Consider the following 17,650-nt stretch of genomic DNA (forward strand, 5'->3'; position numbering starts at 1 on the left):
CTATCTGTACTGTGAGCTACCAATATTGTTTATTTGTTGTTAAGTACTAAGCTACATAATGTACTATCTGTACTGTGAGCTACCAATATTGTTTATTTGTTGTTAAGTACTAAGCTACATAATGTACTATCTGTACTGTGAGCTACCAATATTGTTTATTTGTTGTTAAGTACTAAGCTACATAATGTACTATCTGTACTGTGAGCTACCAATATTGTTTATTTGTTGTTAAGTACTAAGCTACATAATGTACTATCTGTACTGTGAGCTACCAATATTGTTTATTTGTTGTTAAGTACTAAGCTACATAATGTACTATCTGTACTGTGAGCTACCAATATTGTTTATTTGTTGTTAAGTACTAAGCTACATAATGTACTATCTGTACTGTGAGCTACCAATATTGTTTATTTGTTGTTAAGTACTAAGCTACATAATGTACTATCTGTACTGTGAGCTACCAATATTGTTTATTTGTTGTTAAGTACTAAGCTACATAATGTACTATCTGTACTGTGAGCTACCAATATTGTTTATTTGTTGTTAAGTACTAAGCTACATAATGTACTATCTGTACTGTGAGCTACCAATATTGTTTATTTGTTGTTAAGTACTAAGCTACATAATGTACTATCTGTACTGTGAGCTACCAATATTGTTTATTTGTTGTTAAGTACTAAGCTACATAATGTACTATCTGTACTGTGAGCTACCAATATTGTTTATTTGTTGTTAAGTACTAAGCTACATAATGTACTATCTGTACTGTGAGCTACCAATATTGTTTATTTGTTGTTAAGTACTAAGCTACATAATGTACTATCTGTACTGTGAGCTACCAATATTGTTTATTTGTTGTTAAGTACTAAGCTACATAATGTACTATCTGTACTGTGAGCTACCAATATTGTTTATTTGTTGTTAAGTACTAAGCTACATAATGTACTATCTGTAGCTACCAATATTGTGAGCTACCAATATTGTTTATTTGTTGTTAAGTACTAAGCTACATAATGTACTATCTGTACTGTGAGCTACCAATATTGTTTATTTGTTGTTAAGTACTAAGCTACATGTACTATCTGTACTGTGAGCTACCAATATTGTTTATTTGTTGTTAAGTACTAAGCTACATAATGTACTATCTGTACTGTGAGCTACCAATATTGTTTATTTGTTGTTAAGTACTAAGCTACATAATGTACTATCTGTACTGTGAGCTACCAATATTGTTTATTTGTTGTTAAGTACTAAGCTACATAATGTACTATCTGTACTGTGAGCTACCAATATTGTTTATTTGTTGTTAAGTACTAAGCTACATAATGTACTATCTGTACTGTGAGCTACCAATATTGTTTATTTGTTGTTAAGTACTAAGCTACATAATGTACTATCTGTACTGTGAGCTACCAATATTGTTTATTTGTTGTTAAGTACTAAGCTACATAATGTACTATCTGTACTGTGAGCTACCAATATTGTTTATTTGTTGTTAAGTACTAAGCTACATAATGTACTATCTGTACTGTGAGCTACCAATATTGTTTATTTGTTGTTAAGTACTAAGCTACATAATGTACTATCTGTACTGTGAGCTACCAATATTGTTTATTTGTTGTTAAGTACTAAGCTACATAATGTACTATCTGTACTGTGAGCTACCAATATTGTTTATTTGTTGTTAAGTACTAAGCTACATAATGTACTATCTGTACTGTGAGCTACCAATATTGTTTATTTGTTGTTAAGTACTAAGCTACATAATGTACTATCTGTACTGTGAGCTACCAATATTGTTTATTTGTTGTTAAGTACTAAGCTACATAATGTACTATCTGTACTGTGAGCTACCAATATTGTTTATTTGTTGTTAAGTACTAAGCTACATAATGTACTATCTGTACTGTGAGCTACCAATATTGTTTATTTGTTGTTAAGTACTAAGCTACATAATGTACTATCTGTACTGTGAGCTACCAATATTGTTTATTTGTTGTTAAGTACTAAGCTACATAATGTACTATCTGTACTGTGAGCTACCAATATTGTTTATTTGTTGTTAAGTACTAAGCTACATAATGTACTATCTGTACTGTGAGCTACCAATATTGTTTATTTGTTGTTAAGTACTAAGCTACATAATGTACTATCTGTACTGTGAGCTACCAATATTGTTTATTTGTTGTTAAGTACTAAGCTACATAATGTACTATCTGTACTGTGAGCTACCAATATTGTTTATTTGTTGTTAAGTACTAAGCTACATAATGTACTATCTGTACTGTGAGCTACCAATATTGTTTATTTGTTGTTAAGTACTAAGCTACATAATGTACTATCTGTACTGTGAGCTACCAATATTGTTTATTTGTTGTTAAGTACTAAGCTACATAATGTACTATCTGTACTGTGAGCTACCAATATTGTTTATTTGTTGTTAAGTACTAAGCTACATAATGTACTATCTGTACTGTGAGCTACCAATATTGTTTATTTGTTGTTAAGTACTAAGCTACATAATGTACTATCTGTACTGTGAGCTACCAATATTGTTTATTTGTTGTTAAGTACTAAGCTACATAATGTACTATCTGTACTGTGAGCTACCAATATTGTTTATTTGTTGTTAAGTACTAAGCTACATAATGTACTATCTGTACTGTGAGCTACCAATATTGTTTATTTGTTGTTAAGTACTAAGCTACATAATGTACTATCTGTACTGTGAGCTACCAATATTGTTTATTTGTTGTTAAGTACTAAGCTACATAATGTACTATCTGTACTGTGAGCTACCAATATTGTTTATTTGTTGTTAAGTACTAAGCTACATAATGTACTATCTGTACTGTGAGCTACCAATATTGTTTATTTGTTGTTAAGTACTAAGCTACATAATGTACTATCTGTACTGTGAGCTACCAATATTGTTTATTTGTTGTTAAGTACTAAGCTACATAATGTACTATCTGTACTGTGAGCTACCAATATTGTTTATTTGTTGTTAAGTACTAAGCTACATAATGTACTATCTGTACTGTGAGCTACCAATATTGTTTATTTGTTGTTAAGTACTAAGCTACATAATGTACTATCTGTACTGTGAGCTACCAATATTGTTTATTTGTTGTTAAGTACTAAGCTACATAATGTACTATCTGTACTGTGAGCTACCAATATTGTTTATTTGTTGTTAAGTACTAAGCTACATAATGTACTATCTGTACTGTGAGCTACCAATATTGTTTATTTGTTGTTAAGTACTAAGCTACATAATGTACTATCTGTACTGTGAGCTACCAATATTGTTTATTTGTTGTTAAGTACTAAGCTACATAATGTACTATCTGTACTGTGAGCTACCAATATTGTTTATTTGTTGTTAAGCTACTAAGCTACATAATGTACTATCTGTACTGTGAGCTACCAATATTGTTTATTTGTTGTTAAGTACTAAGCTACATAATGTACTATCTGTACTGTGAGCTACCAATATTGTTTATTTGTTGTTAAGTACTAAGCTACATAATGTACTATCTGTACTGTGAGCTACCAATATTGTTTATTTGTTGTTAAGTACTAAGCTACATAATGTACTATCTGTACTGTGAGCTACCAATATTGTTTATTTGTTGTTAAGTACTAAGCTACATAATGTACTATCTGTACTGTGAGCTACCAATATTGTTTATTTGTTGTTAAGTACTAAGCTACATAATGTACTATCTGTACTGTGAGCTACCAATATTGTTTATTTGTTGTTAAGTACTAAGCTACATAATGTACTATCTGTACTGTGAGCTACCAATATTGTTTATTTGTTGTTAAGTACTAAGCTACATAATGTACTATCTGTACTGTGAGCTACCAATATTGTTTATTTGTTGTTAAGTACTAAGCTACATAATGTACTATCTGTACTGTGAGCTACCAATATTGTTTATTTGTTGTTAAGTACTAAGCTACATAATGTACTATCTGTACTGTGAGCTACCAATATTGTTTATTTGTTGTTAAGTACTAAGCTACATAATGTACTATCTGTACTGTGAGCTACCAATATTGTTTATTTGTTGTTAAGTACTAAGCTACATAATGTACTATCTGTACTGTGAGCTACCAATATTGTTTATTTGTTGTTAAGTACTAAGCTACATAATGTACTATCTGTACTGTGAGCTACCAATATTGTTTATTTGTTGTTAAGTACTAAGCTACATAATGTACTATCTGTACTGTGAGCTACCAATATTGTTTATTTGTTGTTAAGTAAGCTAAGCTACATAATGTACTATCTGTACTGTGAGCTACCAATATTGTTTATTTGTTGTTAAGTACTAAGCTACATAATGTACTATCTGTACTGTGAGCTACCAATATTGTTTATTTGTTGTTAAGTACTAAGCTACATAATGTACTATCTGTACTGTGAGCTACCAATATTGTTTATTTGTTGTTAAGTACTAAGCTACATAATGTACTATCTGTACTGTGAGCTACCAATATTGTTTATTTGTTGTTAAGTACTAAGCTACATAATGTACTATCTGTACTGTGAGCTACCAATATTGTTTATTTGTTGTTAAGTACTAAGCTACATAATGTACTATCTGTACTGTGAGCTACCAATATTGTTTATTTGTTGTTAAGTACTAAGCTACATAATGTACTATCTGTACTGTGAGCTACCAATATTGTTTATTTGTTGTTAAGCTACTAAGCTACATAATGTACTATCTGTACTGTGAGCTACCAATATTGTTTATTTGTTGTTAAGTACTAAGCTACATAATGTACTATCTGTACTGTGAGCTACCAATATTGTTTATTTGTTGTTAAGTACTAAGCTACATAATGTACTATCTGTACTGTGAGCTACCAATATTGTTTATTTGTTGTTAAGTACTAAGCTACATAATGTACTATCTGTACTGTGAGCTACCAATATTGTTTATTTGTTGTTAAGTACTAAGCTACATAATGTACTATCTGTACTGTGAGCTACCAATATTGTTTATTTGTTGTTAAGCTACTAAGCTACATAATGTACTATCTGTACTGTGAGCTACCAATATTGTTTATTTGTTGTTAAGTACTAAGCTACATAATGTACTATCTGTACTGTGAGCTACCAATATTGTTTATTTGTTGTTAAGTACTAAGCTACATAATGTACTATCTGTACTGTGAGCTACCAATATTGTTTATTTGTTGTTAAGTACTAAGCTACATAATGTACTATCTGTACTGTGAGCTACCAATATTGTTTATTTGTTGTTAAGTACTAAGCTACATAATGTACTATCTGTACTGTGAGCTACCAATATTGTTTATTTGTTGTTAAGTACTAAGCTACATAATGTACTATCTGTACTGTGAGCTACCAATATTGTTTATTTGTTGTTAAGTACTAAGCTACATAATGTACTATCTGTACTGTGAGCTACCAATATTGTTTATTTGTTGTTAAGTACTAAGCTACATAATGTACTATCTGTACTGTGAGCTACCAATATTGTTTATTTGTTGTTAAGCTACTAAGCTACATAATGTACTATCTGTACTGTGAGCTACCAATATTGTTTATTTGTTGTTAAGTACTAAGCTACATAATGTACTATCTGTACTGTGAGCTACCAATATTGTTTATTTGTTGTTAAGTACTAAGCTACATAATGTACTATCTGTACTGTGAGCTACCAATATTGTTTATTTGTTGTTAAGTACTAAGCTACATAATGTACTATCTGTACTGTGAGCTACCAATATTGTTTATTTGTTGTTAAGTACTAAGCTACATAATGTACTATCTGTACTGTGAGCTACCAATATTGTTTATTTGTTGTTAAGTACTAAGCTACATAATGTACTATCTGTACTGTGAGCTACCAATATTGTTTATTTGTTGTTAAGTACTAAGCTACATAATGTACTATCTGTACTGTGAGCTACCAATATTGTTTATTTGTTGTTAAGTACTAAGCTACATAATGTACTATCTGTACTGTGAGCTACCAATATTGTTTATTTGTTGTTAAGTACTAAGCTACATAATGTACTATCTGTACTGTGAGCTACCAATATTGTTTATTTGTTGTTAAGTACTAAGCTACATAATGTACTATCTGTACTGTGAGCTACCAATATTGTTTATTTGTTGTTAAGTACTAAGCTACATAATGTACTATCTGTACTGTGAGCTACCAATATTGTTTATTTGTTGTTAAGTACTAAGCTACATAATGTACTATCTGTACTGTGAGCTAATATTGTTTATTTGTTGTTAAGTACCAATATTGTTTATTTGTTGTTTATTTGTTGTTAAGCTACATAATGTACTATCTGTACTGTGAGCTACCAATATTGTTTATTTGTTGTTAAGTACTAAGCTACATAATGTACTATCTGTACTGTGAGCTACCAATATTGTTTATTTGTTGTTAAGTACTAAGCTACATAATGTACTATCTGTATGTGAGCTACCAATATTGTTTATTTGTTGTTAAGTACTAAGCTACATAATGTACTATCTGTACTGTGAGCTACCAATATTGTTTATTTGTTGTTAAGTACTAAGCTACATAATGTACTATCTGTACTGTGAGCTACCAATATTGTTTATTTGTTGTTAAGTACTAAGCTACATAATGTACTATCTGTACTGTGAGCTACCAATATTGTTTATTTGTTGTTAAGTACTAAGCTACATAATGTACTATCTGTAGCTGTGAGCTACCAATATTGTTTATTTGTTGTTAAGTACTAAGCTACATAATGTACTATCTGTACTGTGAGCTACCAATATTGTTTATTTGTTGTTAAGTACTAAGCTACATAATGTACTATCTGTATTGTGAGCTACCAATATTGTTTATTTGTTGTTAAGTACTAAGCTACATAATGTACTATCTGTACTGTGAGCTACCAATATTGTTTATTTGTTGTTAAGTACTAAGCTACATAATGTACTATCTGTACTGTGAGCTACCAATATTGTTTATTTGTTGTTAAGTACTAAGCTACATAATGTACTATCTGTACTGTGAGCTACCAATATTGTTTATTTGTTGTTAAGTACTAAGCTACATAATGTACTATCTGTACTGTGAGCTACCAATATTGTTTATTTGTTGTTAAGTACTAAGCTACATAATGTACTATCTGTATTGTGAGCTACCAATATTGTTTATTTGTTGTTAAGTACTAAGCTACATAATGTACTATCTGTACTGTGAGCTACCAATATTGTTTATTTGTTGTTAAGTACTAAGCTACATAATGTACTATCTGTAGTGTGAGCTACCAATATTGTTTATTTGTTGTTAAGTACTAAGCTACATAATGTACTATCTGTAGTGTGAGCTACCAATATTGTTTATTTGTTGTTAAGTACTAAGCTACATAATGTACTATCTGTAGTGTGAGCTACCAATATTGTTTATTTGTTGTTAAGTACTAAGCTACATAATGTACTATCTGTACTGTGAGCTACCAATATTGTTTATTTGTTGTTAAGTACTAAGCTACATAATGTACTATCTGTACTGTGAGCTACCAATATTGTTTATTTGTTGTTAAGTACTAAGCTACATAATGTACTATCTGTACTGTGAGCTACCAATATTGTTTATTTGTTGTTAAGTACTAAGCTACATAATGTACTATCTGTACTGTGAGCTACCAATATTGTTTATTTGTTGTTAAGTACTAAGCTACATAATGTACTATCTGTACTGTGAGCTACCAATATTGTTTATTTGTTGTTAAGTACTAAGCTACATAATGTACTATCTGTACTGTGAGCTACCAATATTGTTTATTTGTTGTTAAGTACTAAGCTACATAATGTACTATCTGTACTGTGAGCTACCAATATTGTTTATTTGTTGTTAAGTGTAAGCTACATAATGTACTATCTGTACTGTGAGCTACCAATATTGTTTATTTGTTGTTAAGTACTAAGCTACATAATGTACTATCTGTAGTGTGAGCTACCAATATTGTTTATTTGTTGTTAAGTACTAAGCTACATAATGTACTATCTGTACTGTGAGCTACCAATATTGTTTATTTGTTGTTAAGTACTAAGCTACATAATGTACTATCTGTACTGTGAGCTACCAATATTGTTTATTTGTTGTTAAGTACTAAGCTACATAATGTACTATCTGTGTGAGCTACCAATATTGTTTATTTGTTGTTAAGTACTAAGCTACATAATGTACTATCTGTACTGTGAGCTACCAATATTGTTTATTTGTTGTTAAGTACTAAGCTACATAATGTACTATCTGTAGTGTGAGCTACCAATATTGTTTATTTGTTGTTAAGTACTAAGCTACATAATGTACTATCTGTAGTGTGAGCTACCAATATTGTTTATTTGTTGTTAAGTACTAAGCTACATAATGTACTATCTGTACTGTGAGCTACCAATATTGTTTATTTGTTGTTAAGTACTAAGCTACATAATGTACTATCTGTATTGTGAGCTACCAATATTGTTTATTTGTTGTTAAGTACTAAGCTACATAATGTACTATCTGTACTGTGAGCTACCAATATTGTTTATTTGTTGTTAAGTACTAAGCTACATAATGTACTATCTGTATTGTGAGCTACCAATATTGTTTATTTGTTGTTAAGTACTAAGCTACATAATGTACTATCTGTAGTGTGAGCTACCAATATTGTTTATTTGTTGTTAAATACTAAGCTACATAATGTACTATCTGTAGTGTGAGCTACCAATATTGTTTATTTGTTGTTAAGTACTAAGCTACATAATGTACTATCTGTATTGTGAGCTACCAATATTGTTTATTTGTTGTTAAGTACTAAGCTACATAATGTACTATCTGTACTGTGAGCTACCAATATTGTTTATTTGTTGTTAAGTACTAAGCTACATAATGTACTATCTGTACTGTGAGCTACCAATATTGTTTATTTGTTGTTAAGTACTAAGCTACATAATGTACTATCTGTACTGTGAGCTACCAATATTGTTTATTTGTTGTTAAGTACTAAGCTACATAATGTACTATCTGTAGTGTGAGCTACCAATATTGTTTATTTGTTGTTAAGTACTAAGCTACATAATGTACTATCTGTAGTGTGAGCTACCAATATTGTTTATTTGTTGTTAAGTACTAAGCTACATAATGTACTATCTGTATTGTGAGCTACCAATATTGTTTATTTGTTGTTAAGTAATAAGCTACATAATGTACTATCTGTACTGTGAGCTACCAATATTGTTTATTTGTTGTTAAGTACTAAGCTACATAATGTACTATCTGTACTGTGAGCTACCAATATTGTTTATTTGTTGTTTAGTACTAAGCTACATAATGTACTATCTGTACTGTGAGCTACCAATATTGTTTATTTGTTGTTAAGTACTAAGCTACATAATGTACTATCTGTATTGTGAGCTACCAATATTGTTTATTTGTTGTTAAGTAATAAGCTACATAATGTACTATCTGTACTGTGAGCTACCAATATTGTTTATTTGTTGTTAAGTACTAAGCTACATAATGTACTATCTGTACTGTGAGCTACCAATATTGTTTATTTGTTGTTTAGTACTAAGCTACATAATGTACTATCTGTACTGTGAGCTACCTATATTGTTTATTTGTTGTTTAGTACTAAGCTACATAATGTACTATCTGTACTGTGAGCTACCAATATTGTTTATTTGTTGTTAAGTACTAAGCTACATAATGTAATATCTGTAGTGTGAGCTACCAATATTGTTTATTTGTTGTTAAGTACTAAGCTACATAATGTACTATCTGTATTGTGAGCTACCAATATTGTTTATTTGTTAAGTACTAAGCTACATAATGTACTATCTGTACTGTGAGCTACCAATATTGTTTATTTGTTGTTAAGTACTAAGCTACATAATGTACTATCTGTAGTGTGAGCTACCAATATTGTTTATTTGTTGTTAAGTACTAAGCTACATAATGTACTATCTGTATTGTGAGCTACCAATATTGTTTATTTGTTGTTAAGTACTAAGCTACATAATGTACTATCTGTACTGTGAGCTACCAATATTGTTTATTTGTTGTTAAGTACTAAGCTACATAATGTACTATCTGTACTGTGAGCTACCAATATTGTTTATTTGTTGTTAAGTACTAAGCTACATAATGTACTATCTGTACTGTGAGCTACCAATATTGTTTATTTGTTGTTAAGTACTAAGCTACATAATGTACTATCTGTAGTGTGAGCTACCAATATTGTTTATTTGTTGTTAAGTACTAAGCTACATAATGTACTATCTGTAGTGTGAGCTTCAAACCAAATTCGTGTCCTCCCTTTACCAATGAACAAAGTGTAAAAACAATACTGAATATGGTATTTATTTAATCTTTAGATTGGGTTAGTTTGGTATTCACCCGTTAATTCCAGAATTATCCCTGAGGTTTTTTTGTTTTTTTTAATTTCGCACAAAGCTACTCGAGGGATATCTGTGCTAGCCGTCCCTAATTTAGCAGTGTAAGACTAGAGGGAAAGCAGCTAGTCATCACTACCCACCACCAACTCTTGGACTACACTTTAACCAACGAATAGTGGGATTAACCGTCATATTATAACACCCCCACGACTGAAAGGGTAAGCATGTTTGGTGCTACGGAGATTCGAACCCGCGACTCTCGGATTACTAGTCGAACGCCTCAACCCACCTGGCCATGCCGGGCCAGTCTCGCAAAGCTACACAAAGGCTATCTGCGCTAGCTGTCCCTAATTTAGTCATCACCACCCACCATCAGGTCTTGGGCTACTCTTCTACCAACTGACCGCAAAATTTTTATGACCCCACGGTTGAATGGGAGAGCATGTTTGGTGTGACGGGGATTCTAACCTACCACCCTCATATTTTAAGTCGAGCACCTCTAACCACTTGGCCATGCAGGGCCAGCCCCAGAGGGTTTTATTGGCTTTTGAAACAGTTTTTGTCAAGTGTTTATGTACCAACTATTTTTAGGCTACGTATTTCTTGGTAACATATGAATGAGGCACGTAGAAACGTTTATACAAAAATAACATTAATATTGTGATTTCGCCCAGAAGTTGCTGCTTGTGCCCCTATCTATACCATAAAGAAAATAAGTTATGTCACCGAATGTATTTGGTCATAGACTGGTGGATAGGGGCACTCGACTCCCACAATAAGGATTGCGAGTTCGAATCTCCCCACGAATATGATCGACTTTTCGTTATAATGTGACGGTCAATACTGCTATTCATTGGTAAACAACACCTCAAAAATCTGAGCGGTTACATTTTAAATTTGTTTTACAGACTACGGGTTGAGTATCACTCTGTTTTCTTTAACCTCACCATTAAGAATCAAATATACATGTACATTTCACACTTACAACCATCTCCATTAAGTCCATGGTGTGCCATTCATCTCTTGGTTTTGTGTGGTAATCATACATTAACTGCTCTGGTTGCATCAGCTTGGTTAGGTTTCGAACCTTTGTTCTGTAGAAAACAGGGCACAGACGTAATTTTTCTTGTAAACCAAATGTAATGTACAAGACAAGAAATCCTAAAAACATAATTTCATTGGTCATACTGAGAATCAAACGATTTGTGTAGCATAGTTTCGAGATGGTGCAGGATATTTCAAAACCACATTATACAGCATATTTAAATCACTTTACATAAAACAGATTTTATTTCTCACTCTCTCAAAAGTACTGAATTATTTAATTTGAATAAAATGTGTATGAATATGTTGGATGCTGCTAGGATCAGTTACCGCTGTTCGGCACAGTAGCTTTTATAAAAATATGCTGGTTGATAATGATGTATCCAAGCTATCCAGAATGCATAGGTCACTCGCTAGGCCACACTTAACACTCCTACGAAAAGACATTTCTAATCCTGATTTCTCCAAGCCCGTTCCCCTGGCTGTGGTTTCGCTAGATAGTAGATAGGGACAGTGGGAATCTCGTTAATCCATTCATTAATGGATTTAAATGGCAATTTCATTTAAATACAAAATTATTAGCCTAATATTAATAACCTTTCAAGTTGCTCTGGGGCCTATTAGGTCCCGCTTTTCGTAGGAGTGTTAAGCCTTGGGTTCCTTACCTTAGGAAAAACATTGAATTGTTGGAAAGGGCTCATTCGAGGGTCACTAGAATGGAGGGGTTTTCATTCGAGAAGAAGTTGAAATCTCTCAACTTGTAAGGGAGAATACGAATAAGGTGTTTAATATTGTAAAGATGCATTCCATCATAGTTTTTCATGTTTAACACTGAGGGTATTAGGATTGGAAGACACAATTCGTCTTCACTTAAGACAGGTTTATTTTTCTACCAGGGCCTTTAGAATGGGTCGACTTCAGATGTTCTCTTCAGTAAATTTAAAGAAATTTAAACGAAAGCTTCATGTTTACATGAATGTTGAGGGCTGAATTTGAAGTTGTTTTTTATTTATTTATAGTTTAGAGGATGGATCAATAGGGTAACAATGAAAGCTTTGTACAACAAAGCAAATGGTCACCGATCTCTGTAAACTGACTGTGTGTAGACAAACCTATAAAACGTATGACACAGCACATAATATTTCGAAAACTGCTTTTTGAAATTATCAGTGTTATTCAAATAGTAGTTTCTATGGTAAATAATCTACTGAACTAATATTGTAAATGTGTATTTTACTTCGCACTATCTTACGATCAATATGATATCTTTACAAAGTGTAAAACACAATAAATGTGTATTTTACTTCGCACTGTCTTACGATCAATATGATATCTGTACAATGTGTAAAACACAATAAATGTGTATTTTACTTCACACTGTCTAACGATCAGTATGATATCTGTACAATGTGTAAAACACAATAAATGTGTATTTTACTTCACTGTCTTACGATCAGTATGATATCTGTACAATGTGTAAAACACAATAAATGTGTATTTTACTTCGCACTATCTTACGATCAGAATGATATCTGTACAATGTGGAAAACACAATAAATGTGTATTTTACTTCGCACTGTCTTACGATCAGTACGATATCTCTACAATGTGTAAAACACAATAAATGTGTATTTTACTTCACACTGTCTAACGATCAGTACGATATCTGTACAATGTGTAAAACACAATAAATGTGTATTTTACTTCACACTGTCTAACGATCAGTACGATATCTGTACAATGTGTAAAACACAATAAATGTGTATTTTACTTCACACTGTCTTACGATCAATATAATATCTATACAATGTGTAAAACACAATAAATGTGTATTTTAATTCACTGTCTTACGATCAGTATGATATCTGTACAATGTGTAAAACACAATAAATGTGTATTTTACTTCACACTGTCTTACGATCAGTATGATATCTGTACAATGTGTAAAACACAATAAATGTGTATTTTACTTCACACTGTCTTACGATCAGTATGATATCTGTACAATGTGTAAAACACAATAAACGTGTATTTTACTTCACACTGTCTTACGATCAATATGATATCTATACAATGTGTAAAACACAATAAATGTGTATTTTACTTCACACTGTCTTACGATCAGTATGATATCTGTACAATGTGTAAAACACAATAAATGTGTATTTTACTTCACACTGTCTTACGATCAGTATGATATCTGTACAATGTGTAAAACACAATAAATGTGTATTTTACTTCACTGTCTTACGATCAGTATGATATCTGTACAATGTGTAAAACACAATAAATGTGTATTTTACTTCACACTGTCTTACGATCAATATGATATCTGTACAATGTGTAAAACACAATAAATGTGTATTTTACTTCACACTGTCTTACGATCAATATGATATCTGTACAATGTGTAAAACACAATAAATGTGTATTTTACTTCACTGTCTTACGATCAGTATGATATCTGTACAATGTGTAAAACACAATAAATGTGTATTTTACTTCACAGTGTCTTACGATCAAATAAATGTGTATGATATCTGTACAATGTGTAAAACACAATAAATGTGTATTTTACTTCACTGTCTTACGATCAATATGATATCTGTACAATGTGTAAAACACAATAAATGTGTATTTTACTTCACACTGTCTTACGATCAGTATGATATCTGTACAATGTGTAAAACACAATAAATGTGTATTTTACTTCACACTGTCTTACGATCAGTATGATATCTGTACAATGTGTAAAACACAATAAATGTGTATTTTACTTCACACTGTCTTACGATCAGTATGATATCTGTACAATGTGTAAAACACAATAAATGTGTATTTTACTTCACTGTCTTACGATCAGTATGATATCTGTACAATGTGTAAAACACAATAAATGTGTATTTTACTTCACACTGTCTTACGATCAGTATGATATCTGTACAATGTGTAAAACACAATAAATGTGTATTTTACTTCACACTGTCTTACGATCAGTATGATATCTGTACAATGTGTAAAACACAATAAATGTGTATTTTACTTCACTGTCTTACGATCAGTATGATATCTGTACAATGTGTAAAACACAATAAATGTGTATTTTACTTCACACTGTCTTACGATCAGTATGATATCTGTACAATGTGTAAAACACAATAAATGTGTATTTTACTTCACACTGTCTTACGATCAATATGATATCTGTACAATGTGTAAAACACAATAAATGTGTATTTTACTTCACACTGTCTTACGATCAATATGATATCTGTACAATGTGTAAAACACAATAAATGTGTATTTTACTTCACACTGTCTTACGATCAGTATGATATCTGTACAATGTGTAAAACACAATAAATGTGTATTTTACTTCACACTGTCTTACGATCAGTATGATATCTGTACAATGTGTAAAACACAATAAATGTGTATTTTACTTCACACTGTCTTACGATCAGTATGATATCTGTACAATGTAAAACACAATAAATGTGTATTTTACTTCACACTGTCTTACGATCAGTATGATATCTGTACAATGTGTAAAACACAATAAATGTGTATTTTACTTCACTGTCTTACGATCAGTATGATATCTGTACAATGTGTAAAACACAATAAATGTGTATTTTACTTCACACTGTCTTACGATCAGTATGATATCTGTACAATGTGTAAAACACAATAAATGTGTATTTTACTTCACACTGTCTTACGATCAATATGATATCTGTACAATGTGTAAAACACAATAAATGTGTATTTTACTTCACACTGTCTTACGATCAGTATGATATCTGTACAATGTGTAAAACACAATAAATGTGTATTTTACTTCACTGTCTTACGATCAGTATGATATCTGTACAATGTGTAAAACACAATAAATGTGTATTTTACTTCACACTGTCTTACGATCAGTATGATATCTGTACAATGTGTAAAACACAATAAATGTGTATTTTACTTCACACTGTCTTACGATCAGTATGATATCTGTACAATGTGTAAAACACAATAAATGTGTATTTTACTTCACACTGTCTTACGATCAGTATGATATCTGTACAATGTGTAAAACACAATAAATGTGTATTTTACTTCACACTGTCTTACGATCAGTATGATATCTGTACAATGTGTAAAACACAATAAATGTGTATTTTACTTCACACTGTCTTACGATCAGTATGATATCTGTACAATGTGTAAAACACAATAAATGTGTATTTTACTTCACACTGTCTTACGATCAGTATGATATCTGTACAATGTGTAAAACACAATAAATGTGTATTTTACTTCACACTGTCTTACGATCAGTATGATATCTGTACAATGTGTAAAACACAATAAATGTGTATTTTACTTCACACTGTCTTACGATCAGTATGATATCTGTACAATGTGTAAAACACAATAAATGTGTATTTTACTTCACTGTCTTACGATCAGTATGATATCTGTACAATGTGTAAAACACAATAAATGTGTATTTTACTTCACTGTCTTACGATCAATATGATATCTGTACAATGTGTAAAACACAATAAATGTGTATTTTACTTCACACTGTCTTACGATCAATATGATATCTGTACAATGTGTAAAACACAATAAATGTGTATTTTACTTCACACTGTCTTACGATCAGTATGATATCTGTACAATGTGTAAAACACAATAAATGTGTATTTTACTTCACACTGTCTTACGATCAGTATGATATCTGTACAATGTGTAAAACACAATAAATGTGTATTTTACTTCACACTGTCTTACGATCAATATGATATCTGTACAATGTGTAAAACACAATAAATGTGTATTTTACTTCACTGTCTTACGATCAGTATGATATCTGTACAATGTGTAAAACACAATAAATGTGTATTTTACTTCACACTATCTTACGATCAGTACGATATCTGTACAATGTGTAAAACACAATAAATGTGTATTTTACTTCACACTGTCTTACGATCAATATGATATCTGTACAATGTGTAAAACACAATAAATGTGTATTTTACTTCACACTGTCTTACGATCAGTATGATATCTGTACAATGTGTAAAACACAATAAATGTGTATTTTACTTCACACTGTCTTACGATCAATATGATATCTGTACAATGTGTAAAACACAATAAATGTGTATTTTACTTCACTGTCTGTCTTATATCTGTATCACAATAAATGTGTATTTTACTTCACTGTCTTACGATCACATGATATCTGTACAATGTAAAAACACAATAAATGTGTATTTTACTTCACACTGTCTTACGATCAGTATGATATCTGTACAATGTGTAAAACACAATAAATGTGTATTTTACTTCACACTGTCTTACGATCAGTATGATATCTGTACAATGTGTAAAACACAATAAATGTGTATTTTACTTCACTGTCTTACGATCAGTATGATATCTGTACAATGTGTAAAACACAATAAATGTGTATTTTACTTCACTGTCTTACGATCAGTATGATATCTGTACAATGTGTAAAACACAATAAATGTGTATTTTACTTCACACTGTCTTACGATCAGTATGATATCTGTACAATGTGTAAAACACAATAAATGTGTATTTTACTTCACACTGTCTTACGATCAGTATGATATCTGTACAATGTGTAAAACACAATAAATGTGTATTTTACTTCACGATCAGTGTCTTACGATCAATATGATATCTGTACAATGTGTAAAAAAACACAATAAATGTGTATTTTACTTCACACTGTCTTACGATCAATATGATATCTGTACAATGTGTAAAACACAATAAATGTGTATTTTACTTCACACTGTCTTACGATCAGTATGATATCTGTACAATGTGTAAAACACAATAAATGTGTATTTTACTTCACACTGTCTTACGATCAGTATGATATCTGTACAATGTGTAAAACACAATAAATGTGTATTTTACTTCACTGTCTTACGATCAGTATGATATCTGTACAATGTGTAAAACACAATAAATGTGTATTTTACTTCACACTGTCTTACGATCAGTATGATATCTGTACAATGTGTAAAACACAATAAATGTGTATTTTACTTCACACTGTCTTACGATCAGTATGATATCTGTACAATGTGTAAAACACAATAAATGTGTATTTTACTTCACACTGTCTTACGATCAATATGATAT

General features: G+C 31.0%; 1 long non-coding RNA gene across 6 annotated transcripts in view; it reads right to left on the minus strand.

Annotated features, from left to right (window-relative positions):
• Window positions 1–17,650, minus strand: part of LOC143247005 (uncharacterized) — a 206,465-nt gene that overhangs the window by 55,206 nt on the left and 133,609 nt on the right. For 4 of the 6 annotated variants that reach the window (XR_013026310.1, XR_013026308.1, XR_013026307.1 and 1 more), the window contains one exon: window positions 11,409–11,517. The exons of the other annotated variants lie outside the window; for them this stretch is intronic. This is a non-coding gene — a long non-coding RNA (uncharacterized LOC143247005). The remainder of the gene's footprint in view (window positions 1–11,408; window positions 11,518–17,650) is intronic. 6 annotated transcript variants of the gene reach the window in all.

The sequence above is a fragment of the Tachypleus tridentatus genome, chromosome 3 (genome assembly GCF_004210375.1).
Source record: "Tachypleus tridentatus isolate NWPU-2018 chromosome 3, ASM421037v1, whole genome shotgun sequence".
Lineage (NCBI taxonomy): Eukaryota > Metazoa > Arthropoda > Merostomata > Xiphosura > Limulidae > Tachypleus > Tachypleus tridentatus.